Here is a 27,958-nt window from a genome sequence, read left to right as displayed (position 1 = left end):
AAGATTTTACAGTCTGCAAAGGCTTAATTGAGTGGCAGTAACCATAGCCAATGTTTGTCCTTATGCCTTTTGCCCCTGCTCCCAACCCCAAAAGATGCTTGATATTGACTTCTCTTTTCTAGTCTGCTGGTGTGGAGGCAGGCTTGGTTGGATTTATTCTTCTGTGATGAGATTAAAAATTATGCCAAGTTCTTTTGCCTTAGATGGGAGGTGGCAGAGTTGGAGAAAGGGACCATGCCTCTCTATCCCTTCATATAAACCAACAGGGGGTTTACTCTTTTCATAGAGATGAACAAGCAGTCAAAACTTTAAACCTTGGAAGTGACGTACAAGAAAAATGGTTGTTTATGTTCAGGCTGTTGGGTAAAGAAATAGAAAGGGAGAAAGGTTATGAGTAAACATCTGTGTATGTCTTTTGCTCAGTCTTAATTTGGCAATGATCTGAGCAGATAAGAGTTCCTTTTGCTATAGCTGGGAAAAGTTGGTGTATCATATATAGTGTATACACAGAAAATGAAATGATACCATGCTTCTCTATTAAGGAGTATAATTTTGTGGTATGAGAAACTGTGTCTATACATTTTATGATAATGAGATGATTAAAACCTGTGTTAAAGTTGTATTCTGAAATTCACTTCAAAAGTACTTGCAATTAACATAGGAAAAAGTAAAAATTCACTTCTGGAAAGATAATGAGATACTTTGCATTAAAATATGCATTGATCATGGTTAACATCGTGTGCTTTAAGAAGTTAAGAAATTAGAAAGCTAAGATTTGCACAAACTTGCTCTTGTTATACAGGATTAAATTTTATTAAGGAGTGGAAGAGTTGGGACTACTTTGGTTATTATTGTAGTTTTTTCCTAAGCATTTTCAGTGCACACCACACTCGCTTCCATGAGCACAGCTTACAAGCTTACTAAGAAACAAACATGAAGTATTTATTTAAACATTCCTGAACATTTTTAAGAGTCATCAAGTTTAATGAGAAGGTACAGAGCTCCATTGTCTCTACGAGATAATAATTGTCTTCGGTGGAATGAAATGGGTGTTAAGAAGTCATATAAAAATGAAATAACAGGAGGAATCTTGCTAATTAGAATAGGTGAAGTTTACCAATATCCATTTATTTAGTAGAATTAAGCAGTCTTTTCTTCTCTTTGGATTAGTTAATAGTCCCATGTGTATGATACTCCAAATCTTTTTCATTGTGGTTTATTTAATTTCTTCTATTAACCTTCTGAACTTTGCTGTACAGGTAAAGGGTATGGAGCTGTAATGTAATGCCTGCTGCTTATGCTATATTTTAAGCTGTGGCACTGTATTTAGATGATACACTCTTTTCTTCTCAGTGCTACAGGGAAAGACTTTGATCTTCCAGGAATTGTTTTCTGTCAGTAGTTAAGTGCCTTTTGTGTCTGGGTATTCGCTTTTATTTGAGTACACTTAGTCAGAAATAAAACTATGAACAAATTACTGGAATTTAATCTTTGCAGATGTGGTTTCCTTCTCAATCCTTTGAATATTGTTCTAAAACCATCTGGTACACTTAAATTCACATTTATGTGGATGCTTTAGAATGAGTATTTTCTGTTAAGGCTATCTCTGAAGCAGACAGTCTTCTTGAAGATGATCTTGTAACTCCTTGCATTGCACCATTGACTCTTTGGAGCGTACACCCTAAGGCTCATGCTGATGATTTTAACTCCTATTGCTATTGATTTCAGAAATCCAGTGAAACTGCACAATACATTTTTTTTCCTGTTTCCATCTATTACAATATCCGTGTTTGTAAACAAACCTTCATGATGCAGCAGATTTTTTTCCTAAGAGTCTCTTCTGTTCAGAAGTCTGAATCAAAACCAGCTTGTCATATTGACTAAGAGATAAATTTGATGTTGCCTGGTCCATCTCCTTATACAGACACATTTTGACACAGTGTATTTGAGTGCTAATAATGACATTAGAAGATGTTGGAAAGAGATCTAATTTGGCATGCAGGAGTGACTTTGCTGTCATCTCCTATTTTCTGCACAATTGACAGCAGATACTTGGGGCTGAATTTTTCTTTCAGGTCAGATTTCCAAGGCATGAGGCTGTCTGTTAGAAACAGATAAGACCAAAACCAATACGGAAGTACTTGTTGGAAGTGTCAGCAGTGCTGAGGATTTAAAAAGAGTGCTTCAGTTTTCTGTTTATGACATGACACAACAACACATATTTCACTAGCAATAAAATCCAACCAACAAACCCATGCCAGTTCTTAAAATTTCTCACTGGGAAAATTTTGTATTAGTAGTCTTATCTGGGAAGAACAAAATTTTTTTTCAACCAATATATCTATTTTGTCACACTCCCTAGCTAGTACTGTTAAATTATTTTTCAAGAAATCAAAGTAGGTGTAAATGCCCTCATGATCCAAAATGCTTTCAAGTTTTCACTGTCAGACAAATAAAATTTATATCTGTACTTAATTTTTAGTGTGCAAGACACTGAAAAAGTGCATGAAAACATTATCTGAGGTAAGATCAAAACAATATGCTTTCAAATATTTCCATACATGTTTCATACACTGTTGTTTCTCAAACAGCCCATTTCATATCCCACCTCTTCCCTTTAGCAAAAACAAGTGGGCTACTTATACGTTCCTGTTGGTGAATGTTACTGTCTAAAACTTCCCTCAAAGAGCACCAGTGAAGAACAACTCCTACCCAGTCTGCAATCTGAAGAGTGACCGGTTCTGCAGTGGGCCAGGTGCTGTGGATGTCAGTTCAGCCTCTTAGTTGGGGAATTTGTTGTGTGAAAGTGGATTTCTGCTCTCTGGAAAAATACTCTTCTTTGAATTCCCCTGTCCTGACTGATTGCTCTAATTAATTTTAATAGTTTATTATCAATCTCAATTCTTCATTAAAAGTGGTAATGAAAATACTCAAAAGGAATTCTGAAAGTTTTGGGGTGAAATAGTGTTTTCACCACATTTGCTAGGGTGTTCCCAAAATCCAAGAGAATATATGTATATATACACACACACATATATATATTTTTTTCATCAGACTGGGGAAGAGAGAACTATAGTTTAATCTAGTGAACAGTTTTGCTTCTCAGTTCTTTGTCTGCCAGATCAGGCTTTGAAAAATAGCAAAACTATTTTGAGATTTTTAATAAACAATCCAGGAAATTGGAAGTTTTCATTTTGACAGTTTCAAGATGAAGTGTTTTAACTTTAATATCAAAAATAATTTTTCATCTTTAAGAATCTTTTAAAAAGAGGCAGAAAGCAATTTCATGTGGAGATGACTGATCTTGATCATGGGTGATGTCATGTCCCGTTGGATTAACAGTGCAGGGAAAGTAGCTTGGCTGCCACTGAAGATACATTTGCTCTGTAAAAAGTAGAAATTTTCTTGTTTGGGGTTGTAATGAAATGTGTTTCATAATTATCTAAGAGTAGAAAGGAAATAAAAGGAAAAATTTTCTATGGAGTTACCTGGATTGTCTGTTCTGCAAGCTGCTGAGCACATAAGGAGTGGAGCATCTTCCCCAGCAGGAAGGAGGATACTTGCCCCTCTGTGCTGGTCAGTAGACCTCAGCCTCAGATTAGAGTAAAGCTGATTGATGATGGTTTTTAAATATGAGACCTGAAGCTGAATTATGCATAATATGATGGTTAATTTTTCTCCAACTCTAGGTAACAGTGTTCTGAGTTTTCTTTCCAAAAAAGGCATATTTGTAATGAATTGTGAACAAGTAACACTATGGGTAGTGGTCGATGTATATCCAGCTACAAGACCAAATTCCTATATGAATATCTAGTGAAATAAAAAATAGACAGAAAATATATATTTATCCTGTAGTGGTAAAATGCATTATGGGAACACTGACATATGTTTTTTACTAAGCCAATATTTTGAACTGATAAGTGATTATCATCTACTAAAATGGCACCAATAGAACAAAGACCAAAAAGCTAATGCCACAATAAGATATCATCTTACAACCCTGTAAATTTTAATTCCCTATGTTATTAGGGAAGATAGCATGAGCATGTTAAATATTGTCTCATTTCATGATAGGGAATTAAAATAGTTTAGAAATAATTTTCCCATAAACACGGAGTATGTGATCAGCTTACTCCAAGAATAGCTAAAACGAAGTAAGGCGAAGGGCGTAAGGCAAAGATGAGATATAAATTGCCTGAATTATTATTTTAGTTTATTTTTGTTTGTAATAAAGCTTCTTTTCCAAATGTATATTTACAGGCTTTTTTTGCTACTGTTACCTTGCCTGTAATAATTTTTACACCGTGCTGTATAAGGCAAGTACTACCATAGGCAGCGGTTGGACTTGCAGTAAAAATAAAATACTGTACCTATTCACAGGGCTGTGGTGAGCTGAAGCCACACCTATGTGTGCTCTTCTGGTCTCAGTCAAGCTCCCAGAGTCTCCAGGAAGAGCAGCCTGCTCCAAATCCTCATTATTCAACATGCTGAACAACATCCTGTGAATTGCCCAGGTTGCCCAAGGGGCTTGTGCTGTGGCTGGACCCTGCCCTGGTGCTGCACAGCCCGTGTGCCTCCAGCACCTGGCGCGGGTGGGAGCCAGGGGCTCAGTGCTGCCCTGCCCTGCGGAACTGAAATCCTGCCCGTGTTCTGCGAGAGTGGAAGGCCCCGGATGCTTCCCCTCTTCTCTCTCTTCCCTCTCTTTCCTTTCTGCACATTGCATGCTCCCGTCTGGGGAATGCTGGGGAGGTTTGGAGGGTCTAGGTACTACTTTTGTGGAGATATGTTGAAAAGTTGTATAGATAGAACTGTAATATTACCAAGTAATATCTGAGCAATGCAAACCTGTATTGCTTGGGTATTACTTGGTAGCCTTTGAAAGTTTCGATGGGAACTTACTGCTGGTCTTTGTATTTTGATGCCTAGATACTTGTTATGTGGATGCCCTAAACTTTCTCTCTATAATAAGACTATTAATTCTTTTGATATTTTGCTTTTTACAAGACTATTATGACTTGAACTGCTTTTCTTATGACTCGTGAGAATGGCAATTGGTAACCCACTAATATTTCTGCCCACAAGGGTTTGTAATTTCAGAAGTAATCACTTCGTGGTTGATGTAAATTTTGTAATGAGAAATACTAGATTTATGACTGCAGGATTTCTCACAGACTGTTTTATTGCTTAGAGGAATTGCTTTCTCTGTTGGGAAAATCCATCATTAGATGTCTGCCTCAAATGTTTTGTGGGCGGTTTATGCTTTGAGAATGCTAATGCAATCATTGAAACAATCATGATGATTTGAGATAGTATAATTGTTCCCCTTCCTTCACTCCAGATGCAGAATGAGCTGCAAGTGAAGCTAGGTGTGGGTTAGTAAGGGGACCTTACCCGCCAGCATGTGAGTAATTGCAATATCTGGTCATTGGGTTCTTGCCCCACCTTTTATGTTCAGTGCACTTTCCTGAAATAGGTATCTGATTTCTGTACATACTAGCTGAGATGGAAGAATGCAGGATTAGTCACAGTGATGATGACAACTGATTTGGAAGAAGGTCTTTGCTGATGCATTTTTGCACTGAACCTCTCTAGGTAAAAGTACTGCTTGCCTGTAGGATGGATATCCTTGGGCAAAATGTTGGAGGGAGTAAGTCTTTGCAGTTCCTAAAGAAGCTCAGGCCTCAAAGATGGGCATTTCCCAACTTGCTGGAATTGGGATGTTTCTGGACATGCCTTCTGGATGAGAAAATTTTGGGACCTCCTAAGCTTTTGTGATAAAAACCTTGGCATTCCCAAGGTTAGTTGATGTAGGCTGTGAGGATTAAAGTTCTGTTTTGAAATACAAAATATGAGTATCTAAGACTGAAATCTGTGGTGGACCTGTGGCCAAGGTTTGCTGTAGGCAACTTCTAAGCTTTCTGTTAAAATTTAATATAGTTTTGCCAGCTCTATGCCAGTAGAACATCTCTGCAGAGAAACTGCTTCTGTCAGCAAGGTCTTTCCTTCATGGATTGGTGTCTATAAAAAGAAATAGAAAAGAGTGGGAATGATCTTAGAAACATCATGCACCACCATGTAACCTCTCAAATATATATATATTTATATATATATTTCTCAAATCTATTTTTCTATATGTGCTTTAGCAATGCTAAAGGCATCTATTTCCTGGAGTGTGGACAGCAGGGTAGAGAAGAAGGTGGGAACCTATCTTTGAGTCACTATTCCCTTTGCATCCTGCTGTATCTCGTTTTGCCCCAATGCCTGCTTTTACGGACCCAACTGAAGCCCTTCACTGCTTCTATGAAGCTGCATTGTTGCATGGATTAGCATTTCTTTTCATTTCTGCTTTCTGTGTGCAATAGGTGTATTCTGGGTGGAAACATGTGCTACTGGAGAATCACCTGTGATGTATTGGAGTTTCAATTCTTTGTCTGATTTAGCATATTTTTGCTTTTTAATGTAATTCATTTCTGCACTGCTGATCTTATTCTGTATTGAAACAGCACATTTGTGCATGATTCAAGTTCATTTCTGGAAACCAGTTTCAATAACTTTCATTTATTTAAACTATTAAAATAGTTTAAAGTACAGAGAACAGTACCACTCGCTTTCTATTTAAATTGCAGCTCTAACCGTTGAAATAGCCTTGAAATAAAGTATCTTGGGTTCTGCTTGACCTGATTCAATATAACACTTAAAAAGTAGAAGTACTGAAAAGATAGTCAGATGCATTCCCTATTTGGCTCAGGCTATTGAAATGGCAAGGGTATGAGTTTGCCATAGCTATTAATATGATATTAATCCAGGGTATATTATATATTGCTTTAAAGTCTTATCGGGAGGACTGGATATCCTTTTGTAATGTGTTCTTTTGCTTTTTCTATACACTGATATTTTGTAGATGAGCCATTGCTCAATAAGTGAAGTATAAATGGCTCTTCTTATATGATCAAGTATGATGTTATTGAATGCCTTACAAAGAGGCTGTATCCTCTGCACATTAAGATTGAGTCTGGTGCTTATTACAAAATCCAGACTTTTCAGATGCTAAATACATGCTCTATCTTACAAGCTAAAAATGGTAGACTCCTGACAGTTTTGGGCTGTTGAGGCTAAATGACTCTCTTATGTCCATCTTTCTTTCTTTTGTCCTTCTGGTTTCAGTTTAGGCCCTAGTTCTTAGCAGTATGAAATATCTCTGTGGATCCAGATGGCTAGAAAGTAGCAATGCCATTACAGTCTCAAATTTTCTGAATCAGGGCATTTGTTATTTTGACTTTTCCTATAGAATATCACTGTAAAAATATTAGTTTTTGACATGGTGATAGCTTATTTTGTGTATTTGATGTGCTGTAGAAACTTTCATTGGTTATTTTTAGGCTGTTGGAGATGTTTACTATAGCTTCACACTACTCAAGATTGCTTCTACCTTTGTTTTTTGTAGGTGGGTTTTCAGATGCTCCAAGGAAAGTTTTAAAATCATCTATATGTACAATTGTTTCTGGGATATCTCCTTTATTCCATGTAAGTAAATAGTTCAAGAATTTCTTGGTTTGTTTCTCATCTTCTGTTGAGAATCTCGTAAGAAAACTGCATGAAAACCAAAAAAATTTAAACTCTCTTGTCTGCTTTTATGAGTAGTCTGTCTCTGTCTGTACTCTAATTTTTTATAATTTATTTTTATTAGAAGTTGTTCTGCACCTGGTTTATCAATTTGTTGGCAGTGCATTGATAAGAACTTTATTTCCATGGCTTCTTCTCTCTGAGATAATTAAAAGTTCCACTCCTGTGTTCCTGCACTCAGTTCAGCACAGTGGCTGCAGAGGCACAGTTTAGTCCTTCACCCTGTCCAGTGTTCAGCTTCCCATGTATCAAGATTAATAATAATAATATTCAGAGAGCTCATTCATAGAGGGAGGGAGGTATTGATTGCCATTAAAATGTTGGGTCTTGTGTTAAGGAATCTAGTTTTGCTCCTTACCATCACATCACCTAATTGAATTTGAGTGGATAAAATTATTTCTAGGCTACATCTGGTGCATGATGGTGCACCAGTGCCCTTACTTGTTTAAATATATGAGCCTTTTGAAATAGGGAACACTAAAAATATTAGTGGAGTGACAAAAAAAATGATATTATTTTGGCAGGAATGCAGATACCCTTTAAAAAAGAGAAGGAAAAAGCTAATAAGCATGGGTAGTGGAACTGTTTCATAAAGGATTCATAAAAGAGGTCATGAAAAGCAAATCTGCTTTGATTAAAAAAAAAAAGTTTAAGGTATGTAAAGTGAGATGTATGCAGATTAGATTGTTCCTGAAAGAGATTATTAAATACAAGTGTCACTTGGTTTTATTTGGTTAGGTTAGTCACAAAATTGACTGCATAACTATCTATGGAACTTGCTGAAAAAGCAGGAGAACTCCATAAACCTTTCCCTAGGCCGCTCATTTTCCACAAATTTTGTAGTTTCTGCGCGTGTGAGGAAAAATATTCTTTTGATCTACATCTTAATTCATGCACTAATAATTCCAGAACAAAGATGAAAAACATATTTGAATCTGAATTGGAAAAAAATAGTTCTATTGTAATGTAAGAAAACTTGGTGGAACTACCACTAAGAGGAGCATAAACAATGTGCAGCAAATGTAGTTTAATACAAAAATAAATAAATAAAAATAATATTATGTACCTTTCAGGTTTGGGTTGAAGCCTTTTCTGTGAATTGCAAATTATGTTTCAGTGATTGTTAATAATGCAAGTTTGTTATTGGTACATTAGTGCATATTTAATTGCATCCATACAAGTAGGAAACAGGTACAGAGTTGTCAGAACTGACAAACACAGAATTGAAGCTGTGTTGTGAAATGAAATAAAGCTTGAACTCAGCCTACAAGTTAAATTGTTTTTGCAAAAGTCAGCAAAACATGAGCTTATTTCATGGATAAACTGAACCTTATGTTGACTGAGTCCTTTTTCAAAATTATTTTGAAATAATTGCACTGCAAAACCTTCATCTTTCTGCAAGAGGTGTTAATAAATATGCACCCAAATGTCAACCAAATTTAAGATATGTTAGGGAGAAAAAAGTAGTCCGATTTTTAGTAACAGTAATTTGAAGACCCTTCTCCCTGCTATGGTCTTTGTATCCCTTGTTAGCACATGCAGATTCCAGCTCTTCCTTGTACAGACAGCAGCTAAGGCCACTCCATTGCACTTACACATTTCCTTTTTTAAAGATTAGCATGTAAAAGGTGGGCAGAAACACATCACAACGTTAAATCTGCATGTGTTGTCTTATTTTGAAACTGGTGGAAAATTGAAAAAAAAGATCCCAAACCAACACAAATCTAAGAAAATGAAACCACCCACTTGGATGACTCCTTTGCTCTCCATCTCCGAAGAGAGGATTTCAGCCATGTGCCAGTGGATGTGTGAGTGTTTCAGAGCAGACCTGGAGAATGAAAATCATATCTCTTTGTCTAAGCCAGGTTGTCCTTTCTTCTTTTGAAATGGACCTACATATACCTCATAGTTAGGATACTGCCAGTAATTGTTACAGGGTAAAATGCGTATTAGTTTTCCTATCAACCACATCTCTCTTTGCCAGTACTGACTTGGGCAAGGTGAATTCTCTTTTCTTCATTAATTACGTAGGTGATCAGTGAGAGAGCAGAGTTGTGTGGAGGTGGAGAGAAGCGGGGGAAGTTGTGGAACATGAATTCACAAGTTTGGCCTGAAAAAGATACGTGTCTTGATACACAGCTGACAATGTTTCTTGTCCCATTTGCAGTTTGGACAAATTTGTCTCCTTTGCCATGCTCTCTACAGTCTTGAGGAGGCGGCTGGACAGCAGACATCTTTAACATCATAGGCATATTTCTCAAAGGCAGCAGTTGAAATCATCTGACATGAATATGTTTAAGGCTAAATTGTGCATATTTATCCTTAGTTGAAAAGGATCATTAGATTATGCCTATGCTCATATGAAATCAATAGTAACATGTGCAATGAGCCTGTCCTCTCTTTTATGGCATTACAGACTTGAGTATTTTACACATAAATAGGGCAAGATGTGAAATAGAGTGCATACTGCTTTGGGCTGGGAGACATGCACCATAAATCAGGATATGTGTGCATAATTACAAGGTATCAGAACAAGTCTCAAGGGTATTTTTAGCACTATAAAATGTTGGATAGACTTGTTCTCCTACAGAACATTATCCTTCTCATTTCTTCACTCCTAGGTACCAAACAGTTTTGTTGGCCAGGTTACCTGAAATGGTAGCAGTGTGATAAAATGGCAGCTGCAAGAGTATATTGTGTTTAATTGCACAATTAGAGTTTAAAACTTCTTCTGATTACATTGTGCAAAGGCGCTGAACTGATTTTCTGAAAATGTCTCCAGGGTTAAACACTTTCTTAACTAACATTTGGACGTGAAAACCAAAGGCTTGATTTTTTTTCTGCTGATGTGCAATATTTTGGGAAGACAGAATCACAGGACCATTAGGATGGAGAAGTCCTCTATGGTCTGACTATTAACCCAACACTGCCAAGACCACCACTAAACCATGTCCCTGAGTGATTATCTACACAGCTTTTAAATCCCGCCAGGGATGGTGACACATCTGCTTCCTTCGGCAGCCTGTTCCAGTGCTTGGCAACCCTTTCAGTGAAGAACTTTTCCCTAATAACCAGTCTGAACCTCACCTGATGCAAATTGAGGCATTTCCTCTCATGCTACTGCTTCTTTTCCAGGACTGGCCCCACCTTGCTGCAGCCTCTTTTCAGGCCGTTTTAGAGAGTAAGGTCTTCCTCGGCCTCCTTTTCTCCTGACTAAGCGGCCTCAGCTCCCTCTGCTGTAAATTCTTGGCTGCCACTTCAGGATCTACTTGAAAGCCATCAATGAATACCTGGTGCTCAGAATCTCTGAGTGACACTGACTTTTTCATGCAGGCAGTGTCTTGGGCAAAATTCTCATTTCGATGCATGTGAAATGACAGCAACAAAAAAAATGAGGGAGGAGTGAGATGAATTAGAAATGTCCCCTCTACTTGTATTGTCCACTTGAACTGCCATTTTCTGAGGTGACAGGAGGGAGGAGAGTAGAAAACAAACCATCTCTAAAATTAAGAAGTGTGAGAAGCACGTCAGTGGTAAGAAAAGCTGTGCTTTTTTCTTTTTCGGGTAATGGAAGCTTCTGTGCAGCCTGAGAGTGTGTATTCCCCATTGCAGCAGAGTTCACACTTAGGAGTTTAGTTAGAACTTTTATGTGATTATTTTGCCTAAGATCAGATTTTAACCCTGCAGTTTAGTTAGAATTGAGGCTTAGATTCAAACAGAAGAGGGGTTATGTTTTTTTCTGCATTACCTGGCACTAAATCTCTAACTCTGCTCCCAATGTAATGAATCCAGATTCAGTTCTCCCTAGTTGTTCAGCTGTGTTTAAGTCCTATGCCATCCCCTGTACTCTCCTACATTTGCACAAAGTCAAAGCAGGATTCTTATAAGGCCTTAAAAAGCCGTTATCCCATGTAATTTTCATGAGTGACTAACAAGATTGGTTGAGCTGTCCCTAGTGTCATTGCTGTCTCGGTGTAAAAAGAAGCACCTTGGGTGGCAGGATGTTTTCAAATGGGTGCAGCAGGTGCAGTGCTAAGGCAGGATGGAAGAACAGAGCTACCAAGCTGTCTCCTTTTTCCTTGAGGAAGATAGAGAGACATCTGGGATAATGGGTATGAGAGATCTTATCCATTTTGTGGAAGTGGATCTGGAAGAAAAAAATTCTGCTGTGCTTTTGCCATGAAACTCTCCACTGCTGCTGTAACACCTGTAATCTTCTCAGTGAGTTTCTGAAGATGAATAACTTGCCATCCCTTTCTTAAATGCTTATTTTTCTGAAAGTGAAGATAGAAATGTCTTTTAATGTGCTTCGAAGATTCAAAAGGAAAGACCTCTGCACTGATCTAATTCTCTGAAAGCCCCTTATTGTGATATACTACTAGCTTTTGTGGAGCAACTAGCTGTCATTTAGCTTGATTCAGCTAATTTACTCATATCAATTAATTGGGTAATGAGCCATAGACAGGCTTTCGGTATCTGAAAACTACTATCTTCCTTTTGCCATTCCCTGCAGGAGAAAACAGAATATAAAATTTCCCCAAATATTCAAAAACCATATTTTTATTTTAATAAAATTGCTACAATGTTATTTGTCTTTGATGTTCAATATTATCTTCAAATCAATTTTGACATTCTTCTTTCCTTATTTGTGCTGCATTAGCATGTTCTCATGTCTTAAAATGGTGGGATCACTTAAGATGCCTGAGCATTTGCACCTATTGCTTAAATTGTGTAGCTTGTACTAGTAGTTGTGTAGGTGATAGGTAGTAGATAATTTCAAACTAGATTGATAATCATATACCTCATTTGATGTGTTTTAATTCCTTGATCTAATAGATTAAAAAAATCAAAGTTACGGCTAAGGATGGCTTGGTGATTTTTTTTTTGTAGCTTGGTAAAGTATTTGTAACATGGCTTAAAATATTTTGAGACTACATGTTCTAAAAGCAGACCTTATTCAGCACTTAAGAATAAATGCAAAGAAAATACTTTGCAAAGGTATTAAACATCTAACAGCCTTAAAAATATTTTTTTAATAACCTTACAGAATGGGCTTTTAGATTAACTTCTGTGTAGTAGTAACGTTTCTCAGATTTTCACATATACTGATAATAACATCAAAACACCTTTAAAGTTCACCTTATGAAGCAATTGGGGAACTTTTTATTACTTCTGGTACTTGTAGTTTTATTATTGGTTAGAATTATTGCTATTTGACTTACACCTACCTTTTCTTTATGCTCCCACCTAGGTAAATCAGTCTGTTTAGTCACAGTAAAGTACTGATTTTTAACAGGATAGAGCTTTCAGCAGCAGTCCAGGATCTCTGGGTTTTTCACACTCTGGATGGACTTCCAGGGTGACTGGAGTTCAAGTCCTTTGCATCTTAGAGACACCTCTTCTGTGAGCAGGTGATGTCAAAATGTATGAGTCATTTTATATGCTGTTATTAATTTCTGTGAGTTTGAAATGTCACACTTGCTATGCAGAAGTGCTGGATCTGTAACTTTTGTGTTTGTCCTCATGACAGATCTCGTTTTAATGTACGGTTCAAATGTATGCCTGGAGCAAATAAACACACATCTAAAAAAGGTGAGATTTTTTTCCCCATATTTGTATTCTTATTTATTTCAAACCACGTAAATTGTATGTGTTTCTATCAGGAAGAGCGTAGTGATGAGAAATTTACATTAGCCCTGAGCTAGACCTTGACTATTAAGGGTGAATCTTTTAAGGTTTTAATATGCATTAATATGTGTTTTCCAACAATTAGTTGAAACTCTAAGAGTGCATTTAGTGCTGGCCTGGAGCATGTTCCTGAGGGCTCATTATCCTGTCAAGGCCTGTAAGATGTGGACCCTGCAGGAGTGATGTTGGTACTTAGTGAGTTAATATGGAGTTCGATTTTTTTTTTTTTTTTTTTTTTTTTTGCATGGTCATTGGAGGGAAAGGCTACAGCAGATACAGATGGAGATGAAAATGCACGACCCTGGTTCTAAATTTATTTTGGGAAAATTGGATTTGTTGCTCTTCAGCTTTCCTTCTGAAAACTCTCTTGTGGCTTTATTGTCAGCTGAAGTGTTTATTGACTGACAAGTGCTTGCATTTTAGTGGTGGATATAGTGATCCTAGTAAACACTTTGGGGCTTTCGTGATGCAATATGCTGTGTAAGTGTTTATGTTGTTTTATGATGGAGTGGGCAGAATATTATTTAAATAAAAAGTAGAATAAAACCCACGCAGTTTCAGCAGCCATTAGTTTCATTAAAGCTAGTACAAAGATAAGAGTTAAATGATTTGTGGATATATACAAATGTCTTAAAGTATAAAAGCAACAAGAATCCAATGCCATTATTGCTGGGAGAAGTGCCAGCATTCTCATTATTTTTAATGACTTCCAAACTGGGCCCTTAGTGACTGATGAGGTAAGCAATTTCAGATGGGAAATGTGATATACTCAGTACTGGAACGTGCTGAATGCCCTCAGTTGTTAGGGGCCATGGCTGTGCTGAGGGTACTGTAAGAAGCAGCAGACAAATTGTAGGTTGAAGGTTACTTTAGACAGAGGAAATTTTTTCTAGGTTGCTGAATAAAATAGAACAATCTAGATGATAAAAATTGTAGGTAATGACACTGCTCATGAAAAAACATTAATCACTGAAGAAAGGTAGATACTAAAGAAAGCAATCTTTGGGTTCATCCCAATATTAAAAAAAAAAAAAGGCACCAAACAAAACCTTCAGTAACTGTTTCTGTTTATTGAAAAAGATAAGCATCTTATGAAGATATGGAGGTTGTTAATAATGAAGTGACTGCTGTGAGAGGCACTTACCTCAGGACCAGGTGGCCTGCAGTTCCCATGTGCCCAACGTCCCCCTTCTGCACTGCTGGATGAGCTGGAGAGCTGTGCCCCTCGGAAATCCCACCAGCACTCTGCTTGTGTCCTGGCAGGGACACAGTGCTTTGGTGTCTCCTCCTGGGTAGGAGGGAGTTGGCAGAAGGAGCTTCTCCAAGAGGGCAGGATCCCGGCTGGGAACACCCCTGACTGCCCATGGGGCTGCCTGGGCGTTAAGCAAGAGTCAGGAGTGCTGAACAGTAAATCAGGAACACCACAAATCCTGGAAGTGTTTTAATGGTAAAAAAGGGACTTCTGCAGAACCTGGGCACATCTTTTCAGTATGTAGAACAGGAGGCTGGGCAGCCCCTTGTCCCTATCTGCCCCAGGCAGAGAGCTCAAGTCACCTGCTGGCAAGCCTGGGGACAAGGCATCCCTTACCATCCCTACTGGTTGGGTGTACCTGCAGAGAAATGCATTCTATTGTGCCAAATATAAAAAAATGAAAATGCTTTAAGTTTTACAAAGCTGCCTCTTGGGGCTTCAGGCAATGAAAAATACTGCTTGGTGCAGAGCAGGGAAGTTGCAGAGTGCCACTTGTGTGATGATGAAATGTCTGCCTTGGAAGTTAAAATTACTGTGAAGATGACCCAGCAATAGCCAACAAACCTGCAAATTTGTAGCAAACACAAAGCAGTGTTTTTTTCTTTTCTTTTTTTTCTTTTTATTTTTTTTTTTAATGATGGAGCTTGTTGCAATGTGATCCTTTGAAAGCTAAAAATATACCTAGTTTGCATAGATACTAGATAATTTCATAGAATATTGGTCAACTGATGGCTATTAAAAAAGAAGCTGATAGGTGGCCCTGATCTTAGGAAACCCATAAATCACTGGTTGCTGAAATTTCAGGAAATGAATCAGAGGCAAGCTCATGCTCTGTCACTCCATTAGTGATCCCCACAGGAATGGGGCACAGTGGTGACCTCACCCCAGAGCCAGTGCTGTGTGCCCCCTCCCGTGTCCAAGGGTGATTTGCAGGGTCAAGTGTGGATGTGAGAAGTTATTATTGTCTCATTTCTATTTCAGCTGGGAGCCTTGCAGTAGTAATCCAAGCTCTTTGTGCCCTGGTGGCCCTGACTGTTCTCAGGCACCCCAAGTGTGGTCCTAGGCCAGGGAAGGGAAGAGCAGCATCTCTCAGCGGTCTAGGTGGGCTCTGCAGCTGAGCCACTGCTTCACGTGGAGTTGTGGCTGCTGGAAATTCAGGTGAGCACTCTGCTGTACAAATTGTCACTGCCCTCCAGTGTGAGTTACTCTGCACACACGGAGTAATGTCTATAATTAAAACGCTCCCTTGAAGTAAATAATTAAATGAGGATTACAGTTATGAGCCACCAAGTGACACAGGTGACAGGCTTACTTTAAGTAGGACAATTAAACTGTAAATTAAAATTAAACCTCTCTGTGTAAGTAGAATATTGTGCTAGGTAATTATCTAAGAGTAATAAGTTAGGTGTGTATACTGTATCAATAAATCTTAAAGATCTTTAGGAAACAGATTTTCTACTTGGGTTTTTTTGTTATCTGTATTTTTTAAAATATTTCCTAATTTAAATGAGAAATAAAAGCCTAAAGTGCATTTTCAATGCTTTTTGGCAAAATTGGATAATTTTACTGGAACAGTTTGGTTTAAGTAGCATTTTTCCTTAACAAATGCCTGGGTTGTTGATGGGGTTTTTTTTGGGGTTTTTTTTTTTTTTTTTGGTTGGTTAGTTTGTTTTGTTTTTTAAACATAGTGCAGATATTGAGTCATTTAGGAGTGCTTGCTGGAGAGGTGCCTCTACACTTGAGCAGAGCATGGCTAGAAAGAGAATGCATCATCAATGTTAGACAGTTACAGCTGCTCGCTGACAGGATGGGCAATAATTAGTTTTTGGTATTAGTACCTTGGTACATGCACAAAGATTATTGACTGCCAAATTACTGAATTCACTATATTTCATATTTTTGAAAAAGTTCCTTTGCCAGATAAAAGACAAGTTTTATTTTATTCTGTTTTAAAAGAACTAATTTATTCTCTAGGTACAAAGTGGTCTAGATCTTGACAGTCCCTAAAACACGGAGTTATGAGCTGTACAAAATGTTCTCTAGGTAGTACAAACATGTTTTTGCTCTTTTTTTTTTCAAATTTTTTAGCAGACCAATGTTGTAGAAAATACTAGTAGTAAACAAAATTTTGGAAAAAAAAACCCCTGGTGTCCTAGTCCAAATTCAAAAACCTTTTCTGAAAAAACTCCTGATTTTTGGGAAAAAGAAAATATTTTTCAAGAAAATAATGTTTGAAAAACACTGTAAATGAATACTTTAGCTGGAAGTAAAAAAAAAAGGGTTTTTTAATAAAAATAGTGAATTGAATTAAGAATACATTAGCTTTAGGCAAAGTAGATCTTTAAAAATCGATTTCAGGAGTCCTGGAGGCAATCTTAGAAGCTTTGAGCACTTTTAGTACTAACTTCAGTGCCCCTTTTGGAGTTACAGATATTTTTGGCTTTGTCCAAGGGAGTAAGGCAGCACATTGCAGGGTGCAGCTGGGGCTACTCCAGGGTGTTCATGGCAGGACTGACAAATCCTTGCCCGTTTGATTGTCCCTCCTTACAGAATTAGTCTGACTCCGCTCCTGGAGTTATTTTGTGAGTCGGAATGTGCTGAGGTGCTGGCAGGTCACCCTGCTGCTGTCGGGCACAGCCTGGGGAGGGGGCTCTGCTGGGCTCTGCTGCTCTCGCTGAGCACAACTGCACCATCAGTGCGGTACCTCATGCTTAGTTTATGATTTGCTACACGTGCACAGAGTGGGATTTTTATTAAAGGTTTTGTTAAAGTAAATAATCTGAAATTCTGATTTAGAAATCCTACTTAGACTCTGAATAGAGTGTCCCTATATCCTTTGCTGAGCTGTGCCACACTGCTGAAGTAGAGCATCCAAATGCCTCAAAATATTTTAATACTTTTCATTTTATATGAAGTAAATTTTTGCTCTAAAACTCTGCTTCTAATGTTCTGTTTTTAGCACTTTATTAGGAGAAACAAGAAGCTAATTTTGACATCTTTGTTGTTCTCAATTCAAAAAGAAAGGAACTGTTCTTTCTTTGATGTACAATCTTAAAGCTGGAACAATTTAAATAACTTTTTTAGATATTGTACTTTGTTTAGTAAAATATTTAGTACCATTATGATAGTGTAAACCATTAGACTGCAATTACACTAGCACAGCACAGAGCCTAATAGTTCTGTTGGAACACAGCAGTGATGCATGATTGCCCCATTAGGATCAGAAGTCTTGGAGAACTAAGGTTATTTAAAAAAAATCATGGTTACAGTTGTGATTTTGTTCGATTGTAATAAAAAGATCTTATTTATGCATCTAACTTCTACTGTGTTAACATCTTAACAAAGTATTTAAAAAACCTGCAAGAACTAGTAAGGATTCTTTGGATTATGATTATGAAGCTTTCTGTCTTATTGCAGCTGGAAATGCAGAACCTCATCTGTATTTCCCTAAAAGTGTTATTCAGGCAGGTTGCACTGCATCTTTCCAGGACTTAAATGAGACTGTTTTTACAGATATTTGTGAGAACAGTGTTTTAAAGATTGCAAAAAACTTTAATTCATGTTATTGTCTAAATATTCTTTTTCAAAAATGCCCAAATGTACAGCCAATGTATTTACATAATTTCGAAGTCAATTATAGATGAAAGGTAGGAGGAAGAGTTTTCTTTTTGCTACCTTGCTTAGCTTTGAAAACATTTAATAAGAGAGTTTATAGACAGTCAGGTTTTCTCAGCAACAGGGGAATAAGAAGCATTTTGAAAATTAAAAGGAGATTTTTCAAAATGAGATCAGGCATTGAAGAGCTGCATTAACACTGGTAGTAACATCTAGCTAATAGAACTGATTTCATTTGAAATTGCTGGCATTCCTTTACATTTGGGCATGTGGATGTCAGTATCATATCTGAAACTGCAAAAAGACTGAGCTAGTCACCACTGAGATAACTGTTGGGTCTTTCACATTCAAAAGTAGTTCAAGTCAGTGGAAATAAACTTTAATCTTAGACTGATTAAATATTGTTTAACTTGCATTCTCTGAAATACGTGTAAAACATATAGAATATGGGAACTGTCTGCATTTGTAATGAAACCTGTGCTTAAGTTTATGAGAATTATGGCTTAGATTAACAGTGAGTAGGAATTTAAAAATGTGTGAGCATAATTTAAAACACTCTATTAGTGAGAAAGGGGGTGCATTTTAATAGGGAATTAACAAATATGACTCAAGGATATAAGACGTTGCTTTAAAAAAATGATCCCATTTAAATAAGGCAGTGGAAAATAACACATTAAAATGTCTTTAAGGTTGTACATTCTTTGGATTTTGTCCATTAGCTTGACAGAAATATGTAAGAAGTTAATTTGTGTGAGCTGTGGTACAGAAGTGACCTAGACCTTGTTAAGGGTACTCTGGAATGGAGGGATCTCTGAAATAATGCAGAAATGTGCACAAACCCCAAACATTCAGGGTTATGTCACAGTCCCTGGGTTTGGACCAGCAGCTGGACACATCCACCAAACTCGTCCTCCATCCTGTGGGCTTGGGACTGTGCTGACTGCCATGGAAGACAGTCCTATGGCTGATAATCTGCTCCAGTAACTCCAGTTCCTTAACAGCTGCCAGGAAAAGAAAAGTAATTTGAAATTTGGCAGTACTGAAGGAAACTGCTTCAAAAAGCTGCAAGCCTCTTCCTCACCAAATTACCTTTAAAGAATCCCAGGCAGAATGCCTCAGCATGCACAACATAGACTTGTGATCTTTTCTGTGTATTTTAGAGGCAAGATCTTCCCTGTAATTTAGGATGCTTTCTAACAAGATTTACCTGCCATTGTGCAATTGTCTCTCATCTAGATAATGCGAGAGAACTGCTAAAATGAAGCATCAAAAGTGCTATATAAAGTACTTTGTTGTGTATTAGCAAAAGTGTATGTAAAAGAGTCCTGTATAGCCTTTTAGGGCAAATCTGGTTCCTTGCCTGTGCTCTGTAGAAGCAGTGATAGCTTTAAGTGGAGCTTGGAGTGAATCTGTACATTGGCAAGTGACTGTAGCTGTCTGTGCCTTGGCTTTGATAGCCTCCTCTGGCTGTTGTTCACAGTAGCTGCTTCTTGTTTTCTAATTTCTTCCCACATTTTATTGTTTAAAATGAACCCTGGCTTCGAGTATGCAGCTTGATTTTGTTGTTGTTTTGTTTTGTGGCACTCTTGCAAGGATTTTTTCACCTTATTTTCTAGAGGAAAGAGGTAAATATGGTGTCTCCAGGGCACTCAGTAACTGTTGTGTGCTGTTGCTGAATTTCAGCCCCATTTGATGGCATGAGATGTGTGGGGTCCTTCCCAGGCTGCACACCACATATTTATCCACCTGTATCCTTGGGTACCCCCACGTGCCTTGCTGATGTCCTGTGCTGGCAGAGCTAATCTTAGTCTCTTTCTTGATTACATTTTTATGTAGTTTAACGTAGGATTTTTAAGTTATCTTTGTTTTTTTCTCAAATATTAGCTGTCAGAAGCACACATAGGTCTCATGAAACAGGTGCAGTTTTTGAACTGATTTAAATGAAGAAGGGAGAGACATTTGATAAACATTAATTGGAAGGCACTCCGAGTCAGGAGAGCAGACAAAATGGAAAAATGGATGAATTTGAAAGTGCCCAGCAAATGGGGGTTTTGGGGGCCTTTTTTGTTATTTGTTTGTTAGGTGATGTAAATTGTTGATTCTGTGGGACCCTTCATAAGGCTGTGCCCTCTGACTCATTAATGGATAGGAGCATTTGTTAACCAATTTTGTGGCCCCTCTCAGTCATTATCTTTTTCATCAGTCTTCTATTTTTGATTCCTTCTGTCTTCTATTATTTCAAAGAAGCAAAAATGATAACACAGGAAATAAACATGGAGATGTTTTTTGTCGAAGTTAACATAGGTTGCACAAAACTTACCTTGAAGCATTGGACATGAAGTGAATACAGGAGTCCAAGCCCATTTTAAATGCTGCCTTGGTTTTATGACAACTATATTACAGTTTCCTAACCTATGGACAGGAAATATTTGTAGATAAAACTTCATGGATGGTGATAAAGTAAGGAAAATGTTCCTTTATTCTATGATGATACTGAAATCTAAAACAAAAAAAATCGTCTACATGAAAAAACAGGAAAAATGGTGTTTATACTAGCTGGTACATTTTTTTTTTTTGCACATTATTCAGTGTGTTTTTTGTTTATTACTGACTGAAAGGGGAACTTTGACATTGGAAAGAAGAATTCACTATGTTCAGATAGCAAGAAGGCTATGGATTGCATCAGCCTCTCTCCTCCTTGTGACTTCTCTTCATTTGTGAGCTAAATCCTCTCGTATTCGTGTGTTCAGAGTTTTACATGGAGCACTTGAACACAATGAGCCTGCTTGGGGGAGTGGGAGGAATGGCACACTTTGAACAAGTGTCCTTGAGGCAGAGAACAACAGCAAGGCACATTGCCATGCATCATCCTTTATTTATGCATATGGAGTGCAAGGTAACCCACACTGGGGTCTGCTGTGGGAGAAGGCACAGCGGTGTCACGGAGCTCTGAAAGTTCAATGAAAGCACTGAAGGACGTGCAGCTTCTCTGTATCTGCTCTGCATAATGGCAGCTCTGGTTTGTACAGCCCTTGGACGCTTGGCTGTCCTGGGATTTAGTGAAGGACATGCAAAACCAGTGCATTTGCTGTGCATACTTCATGCTGATAGTCTGGAAATGGAGCAAGTCAGACAGAAATGTAGCTTTTGGGATCATTAAAAATCCATTTTCATTAAAAGCCACGTATTGCAGTGACATATTTATACATTCATCCCCTGTCTGCCTATGTCTTACAGATAGAGTGAAAAAAGAGGCTTTTCATAACAATTTTAAAGCCTAAATGAAAGAAAAGCATTCTATTTCCCTTGAATTACTTACATGCTGCACTTGTTTGGCTTTTTTTCATGCTGTGTTGAATGGCAACTACTCTGCATTCTTTCTTCACCTCCAGTTCCTTTTGTTTCATCTATCTATCATTTGTTTTTATCTATGTCTTCCGCCTATCTATTTCCTCTTTGTGCTTAGAGTTGGTAGCAAATTATATTTGAGATGCAGGGAGCTTACAATCTGACTGTCTTGATATTATTTTATGAAACCATGACTACCGTAAAAATTGGCTTTACCGCCTGTTTTGTGTTATTGATTCAAGCCCATTTCAGAATTAACTTGTTTGGAATGATCTGGCAATGTTATGTGCCCTAGGTTCTCTCAGGAAAAATTCATCTCTCTTAACTAAATGCAATAAAATGTTCAAATATATCTAAACACAGTTATATTTTGAATTTAGATGAAAACCTTATGGAGTCAATCAAATATACAAGGCATGTGCAAGTTTAAGCTCTAGACTTACAAGTACTGTATTGCAGAAAAAAAGTACTTGGAGACCAGCTTTTTCCTAGAGAGCTGTCCCTTATGTAGGCTTTATGAAATTCCTAATTGCATCATTCATGTTTCAATCCTGAATTGGTTGGACATAATTTTGACATTTTGACTGTAGGACTGTATCTATAATTTGAGATTATTGCCTAAATTCTTTTAGGGATTTGATGTTTCAGATCTAGGTTTTACATTTGTCCTCGTGGTTAGGTGGGAATATTTGTGTGCTGATAGTGGAAAATGATCTACAAAAATAAATCTTCCCTCATGAATGGCTTGACTGGTCAAATTTGAACTTTCTCTTACAGATGGAGAAAAATTGATGCTGGTATAAACAGGAAAATTTGGAATGTGAATTTATTGCAATGTTAAAATATTCAGGTGTTAGAAATCTGATACTAGTCATCAGATACTAGTCCTGACTATCTTTAACTGATTCATAAAACCAGTTAAAAAATAAAAAGCTCATCTCCAATCAGAGTTTTCTTCCAGGTACACAAAAATGGGAAGTAAGCTTCTAATTACCTAAGAATTTCAGCTTTTTTATTTCACTGCTGTTAAGACTGCCTGGGTAAGAGCTGCACCTCGTGGGTTGCAGATTTCAGGTTTGCTGCTGTCCCTGGCTGCTGACAGAGGCCCAGGAGCTACTGGCACCAGTGCAGCCCTGCCCAGCCCCTGCCCAAGGTGTCCCCAAATACACTGTGCTCTGCGAGCAGACAGATTGGCTTTCTTTTGGCTGGTGGAAAAATCTGTATGCCAGCTGCCCTTTGAAATGTTTCGGTAGCCCTGGAACTGGGATACAAATTTTTCCTTTGATTCCCTTCATAGTTTTTTTACTTACCATCTTCTTGTCTTTCAGGGAACCAAGCCTTTTCTGAGTGTGTGTTTTAAATGTGTGGAGAGGAGAAAGCTACCCAGGTGAGTAAACAACAGATGCAAGTCAATCCTGAGAGGAGTGCAGTATGGATAAAGAACTATTATAATTCCTCCCACATTCGTGTTTCCATCTACTTATGAGATATATACGTGTGCCTTGTTAGCAATGATGTTATAATGCAAAAGCTAAAGTTTTCATATCAGAGGAAACATATATTGTTAAATGAGCTGAGAACATTCTCCCAAGGGTTAGCATTTCTCTAGTATGTGTGAAATCCTACTGAAACAAATGGCCCTATTATTTTAATTCGATCTTTTGGTATTAGAGCATTTTTCTTTGTACTGTGGTAAAGAACCTTGTTTTTCTTTTTTTCCTGAAAATGGGAAATGAACAAATGCACTCGATGGATTTAAACATTTATGACTTCAGCAGTAGATTATATCAATATAAATAGGTGCAGATACACATATATGAATTAAATTAGTATTTTATTATGCATTCCTCCATTCTCTCTGAAAATCTAGAAACAGGCTTTGCACTTTTAAAATAAGTATGATTAAAATTTTCCCTTGTCCTTTTGATTGATACCTTGTTTGCAATGCTAATAATGACAGGGGCACTTAAAAAATCCAAACCAACCAAAAGCTACAAGACAAGTTACCATTTTTAAGCAAAATATAGTACAAATTTTTGAAAAGGGATTGTAAATTAATTACTGCTTGGAATCTGACACTCCTTAGAGTCGTGAATAGATTCAGTTCTTGAGCTATTCTGCCTAATTTTCTTCTGTGAGTGAGGGATTATGCAATGCAATAGGTTAAACTTCTATAGACCACTCTAATTTGTTTTGCAGAAGAACAGAGAAGGAAGGGAGGAACTCTGTTTATCATGTTGTGATCGAAAGCACAATACAGTAGAAATTTTCTGTGAAGATTAGGCTTGAAAACTAATTTGCTGTATGTTTGTTTCCTCTCTTTTCTGCAGCTGTTCAATTACAAACTTACTGCTGGTCAGAAAACCAAATATCTATTCTCTCGGGTAGCTACATTGTATTCCAATGTTTGAAGATTTGGTTTCTGTTATAATTGGACTGAAATATTGGTATTTTTTTTAGAGGAATTCTCCTATGCCTCCATCTGAATACTAGTTGAACATGCTCATGTATGTATATGCTGTGTTTAATATAGACGTAATATAAACGTGAAAACAAAATTAATTGCACGTATGGAAGCAAAAAAAAATTAATCATGCAGAAAAGATCAAGGAATGATTTGTTAAGAGCAAAACAAAAAAGTCATAGCGTTAGTATTAATTAAATTTTCTTGTTTGCTTTTTACAAATCTGTGCATGTGTGCTTTAGAAGGACAAATAAGCTTTGAGGAGAAAACCACTTGTAGACTGACTAGTAGCCAAAATGCAGCTGAGCTTCCCTCTTGCAAGTCGCCAAATGTTGCTGTAGATGCCCTCGGTGTGGGGAATCCTGCGGGGCCGTGCGTGGGTGAGGGTGCTGAGCTCGGTGCTGCCAGCTGCGTGGTGGGGTGCCCTGGGCAGCACCCCAGCCTCTCCCTCAGCTTGCAGAGAGGGGCTGGCTTCAGTTCTCGTCTCACACCTGTAACCAGAGACCGGCGGGTCATCTGTTTGTTACCTCAGAGAAGAAACTGCAGCTGCAGTGACAGGCGTGCAGTTGTCTCATTTTGGTTGTTCTCCTGCAGTGGAAATGATGGATTTTGTTTTTCATCCCTTCACACAGAATGATCTGCTATTTCGAGCAAATTAATGCGATAACTTGCTACTTACAAAGTAGGTCAGGGCTGCTCGAGCGTAAATTGCAGGGGTTTTTGGGAGTTGGTGCTGCTGTCCCCGGCAGGCTGTGGCAGCTCCTGTCCCGGGGCACGGGGCACCTGAGCCTCCGCACGGCCCTCGGAGCAAACGGCGTCTGCTGCTGTTTCCACGGCAACACACCTGTCAGAAAATAAATATTTGCTCCACTTCCACAATCCGTCATTATGCTAAGAATTAATTGATGGTAATGGTTTTCCCTCTCGTGCTTGAGAGCATTTTAGAGATAACCTAGTAGTGTGTACGGGAACCAAACAGCATCTGAGGCCATTGCAGCTGGCTGTGCCCTGCCATGGGTTTGGGCTGGGAGCAGGAGCTGATAAAACCTCTCTGGTTTTGGTTAAAAGGCAGGTCAGATCCTGTCCTGCTCTGGAGAGCAGCTGTGCTGATGGGTCTGGGAGCAGTGAGCAGTATGGCTGTGGGATGGGATGGGCAGGACAGGAAGGGGCTGTGGGATGGACACAGCTTCAGGTGGTCCTTTGCTGGCATCCTCTGCCCAGCATCCCTGTCTCTAGGTGTCCTCCAAACTCTTCCTGCCCTCCCAGTGACCCATGTCAGTCCTTAGAAGTTAAATCCCAAGCGTGGGGATGCACTGCGGTAGTCCTGTAACTATGAATACAGTACTCTTGGCTATATGTATGCAATTTTAGGCCATTGTGAAGCAGATAATAATGGATAATTGTGTAAAATACTATTTCTTAATAGTACCTGCTCATTTCAGTCCTTAAGGCTATAAATTCTGACTTTTAAAAAACCAGTTACTTCCAGAACTTTTGCAATTCAACCAGTGTTACAAACATTTGGATTTATAAATATTTTTGGAATGTATTTATTTAGTTTGTGTAATAGAGGAAAATTTACTCGTAGGCTTCTTGCTACTGGTTTTTCGTGTGAATAAAGACTTGTAGAAGGCAGGCCGTAAGTTCTGCCATGGCAGCATTAGCTGTGGGAACTGCTGTCACACAGCATATTATTAGCTCAGTTGTATTGTCTTGATCTGTTCTATTAGCAGGACACACTGATTTTGCCCAAAGCCCAAAATGTGGTTTTCTTCTGCTCTGTTTGGATTGTGTTATGCTGTGCCCACCAGTATGACATCAGTGTGCCATAAACACCATGACTAGCAGCTGTTGTTTGTCATGATAAGTGAAACTGATGTTTGTCACCTATGTAAACCAGGGACCAAGCAGAATTCACAGGACAGGAGGTTTTGACAGAGCAGTTATTATTGCACCCCATCCAAAGCAGGGATTACTGAAGTTTTTTGAGTCCTTGTTTTAGACATGGTTCATTTTCAGCACTATGAAAATTTCTTGTCTGTTAATTCAGAGTGACACAGTGCAAGAGCAGCTCTAGAACAAAACTTCAAGCCTAGGGGACCAGGAATAGTTGAATTGACTCTTGCTGCTGCATTGGCAGTGGTATTTTGTCTATAGTTTAAGGGAAGGAAAACAAGGAGAAAGAATTAGTGACAGTAGAAAATTAGGCTCATTTTAAAGAACTTGTGCTTTACACTCCATATGTGTTTACATTAAATAGGTGATTTATGTGAAGATCAAAGTAAAATGTTTCTTTCTCCCTTCCTCCTCTTTTTTTTTTTTTAATAACTGGGAAGCATATTTAATGCTGAGGAGTAACTGAGGAGTTCTTACTGCAGGAAGCATGGAAACACTGTAGATCTTGTAAAAGACAGGAATTTGGCAGGAGAATAGCTCTCTGTCTTTGGTAATCCCACTGTACATACTGTGCAAACACTTTCTGAAGATGGTCTGAGGCATTCTTGTAATTTGATGTACACAATGAACTGAATGAACACCTACCAGCTGAAGAAGGTAAATGAAAAGGGCACAGATCTGTTTGATAATTATTAATTTGCTTAATGTCACTGTTCTACCTTTAAATTTGTTCATGAAGAAATTTTCAATTACATTGGTATTGCTGCAAGGATTAGGTTTAGAGCAGTATTTGAATTGATGACCTGCCTATCATGCATCTTTTGCTCTTGTTTTTGCATATCATGTTTTATATAGGCTGAGCTGTAACTCCTTTAACAGCTGTGCTTGATCTGGGAGGCCTTTTGGGATAAGGTTAGAACAAGCCTGAAGAGTGCTGTACAATTGGACTGATAGATCAATATGTTGATATCCTGTAGCGAGATGACAGTGTTAATCTTGCTAGAACCCAAATGTGGCTTTTTTAACACCTAATGGCTCTATCAACTGAACAGAGGAGGTTTTCATTTAATAAATAGTGTGCCATTTGTATTGTTAGTCTAATCATTAGAGAAAAACAATGCCACATACCTAAGCTAGTAGTCATTGATGAATATTGACTTCAATATCGATGTAGTTGGAGGCTGGAGGGTTTTGTGGCCTTTTTTAATATTTGTGTTTAAATTTGACAAATTGTGAAGAAAGGAATGGTTGTATCTTTTCAAGATTTATGAGCATGAAGTCAAACATGAGTATCAATAAAGAGTGATGACTGCCAGATGGGCAACAGAATAGTGATAGGAGCTGAAGGGCTGTACAATTTACTTTTCAAAATGAAGTGGACATAAGGGGAGTAATGAATTCTTGTGATAAAGTGTTTGAGTTTTGAGACCACAGTTGAAATCTGTCCTGTAAATATGCTCCTTCCAAAAAGTCTTTGAAAAATGGCTAATGTTATATTCCAAGACCAGTTACAGAAAGAACACTCTTCATTCTTTACATGTATCTGTGCTGGGATTTTTGGTTAATGTAAGATGACCTACAGAGGCAAATTTTGGAGACTAAAGGGAGCTTTGCTATTGCCTCAAAAGGGAGCAGGATGGATTTCTGAGCACAGCATTTCAACTAAGCTGAGCTGGTTGGGGTTCTCAATAAACTGCTGAGGCAAAATGGGACCTCTGCTCTTCCAGGCCTTCTGTGCCAAGGACTGACCCATCAGCAACTTTCAATATTCATGGATGCAAAAAATTCTGCAAATGATAGCGTGCAGCTGAGAGGCTGTGAGCCTTGAATGAGGCAATTCTGCAGCAGAGCACTGGTTTTTCAGGAATCCTCTCTGCTCCACCTGGGATGCCATGGTCTGTCAAAGCACAGCAGCAGTGCAGGGAAGGTGAATTCACTTTTCTGTGGAAATAGATAAATGGTGCCCTTACTTGCTTTTTTTCTGTTTCTTAACAGGGCAAAGTGTTTAAGCTGTGTAGCCCATTTATTTTCCCTTACTGCAAGTACACACTGGAAAATTAATAGAGAGTAAA

General features: G+C 38.1%; 1 long non-coding RNA gene across 1 annotated transcript in view; it reads left to right on the top strand.

Annotated features, from left to right (window-relative positions):
- The window catches only part of LOC135451138 (uncharacterized), a 175,282-nt gene that overhangs the window by 4,641 nt on the left and 142,683 nt on the right, over positions 1-27,958 (top strand). The window contains exons 2-7 of the long non-coding RNA XR_010441228.1: positions 7,445-7,524; positions 12,875-13,034; positions 13,154-13,215; positions 15,545-15,721; positions 22,855-22,913; positions 23,857-24,033. This is a non-coding gene — a long non-coding RNA (uncharacterized LOC135451138). The remainder of the gene's footprint in view (positions 1-7,444; positions 7,525-12,874; positions 13,035-13,153; positions 13,216-15,544; positions 15,722-22,854; positions 22,914-23,856; positions 24,034-27,958) is intronic.

The sequence above is a fragment of the Zonotrichia leucophrys genome, chromosome 8 (assembly GCF_028769735.1).
Source record: "Zonotrichia leucophrys gambelii isolate GWCS_2022_RI chromosome 8, RI_Zleu_2.0, whole genome shotgun sequence".
NCBI lineage: Eukaryota > Metazoa > Chordata > Aves > Passeriformes > Passerellidae > Zonotrichia > Zonotrichia leucophrys.
The sequence above is the reverse complement of the archived record's forward strand: the minus strand, read 5'-3'. Positions and strand labels throughout refer to the sequence as shown.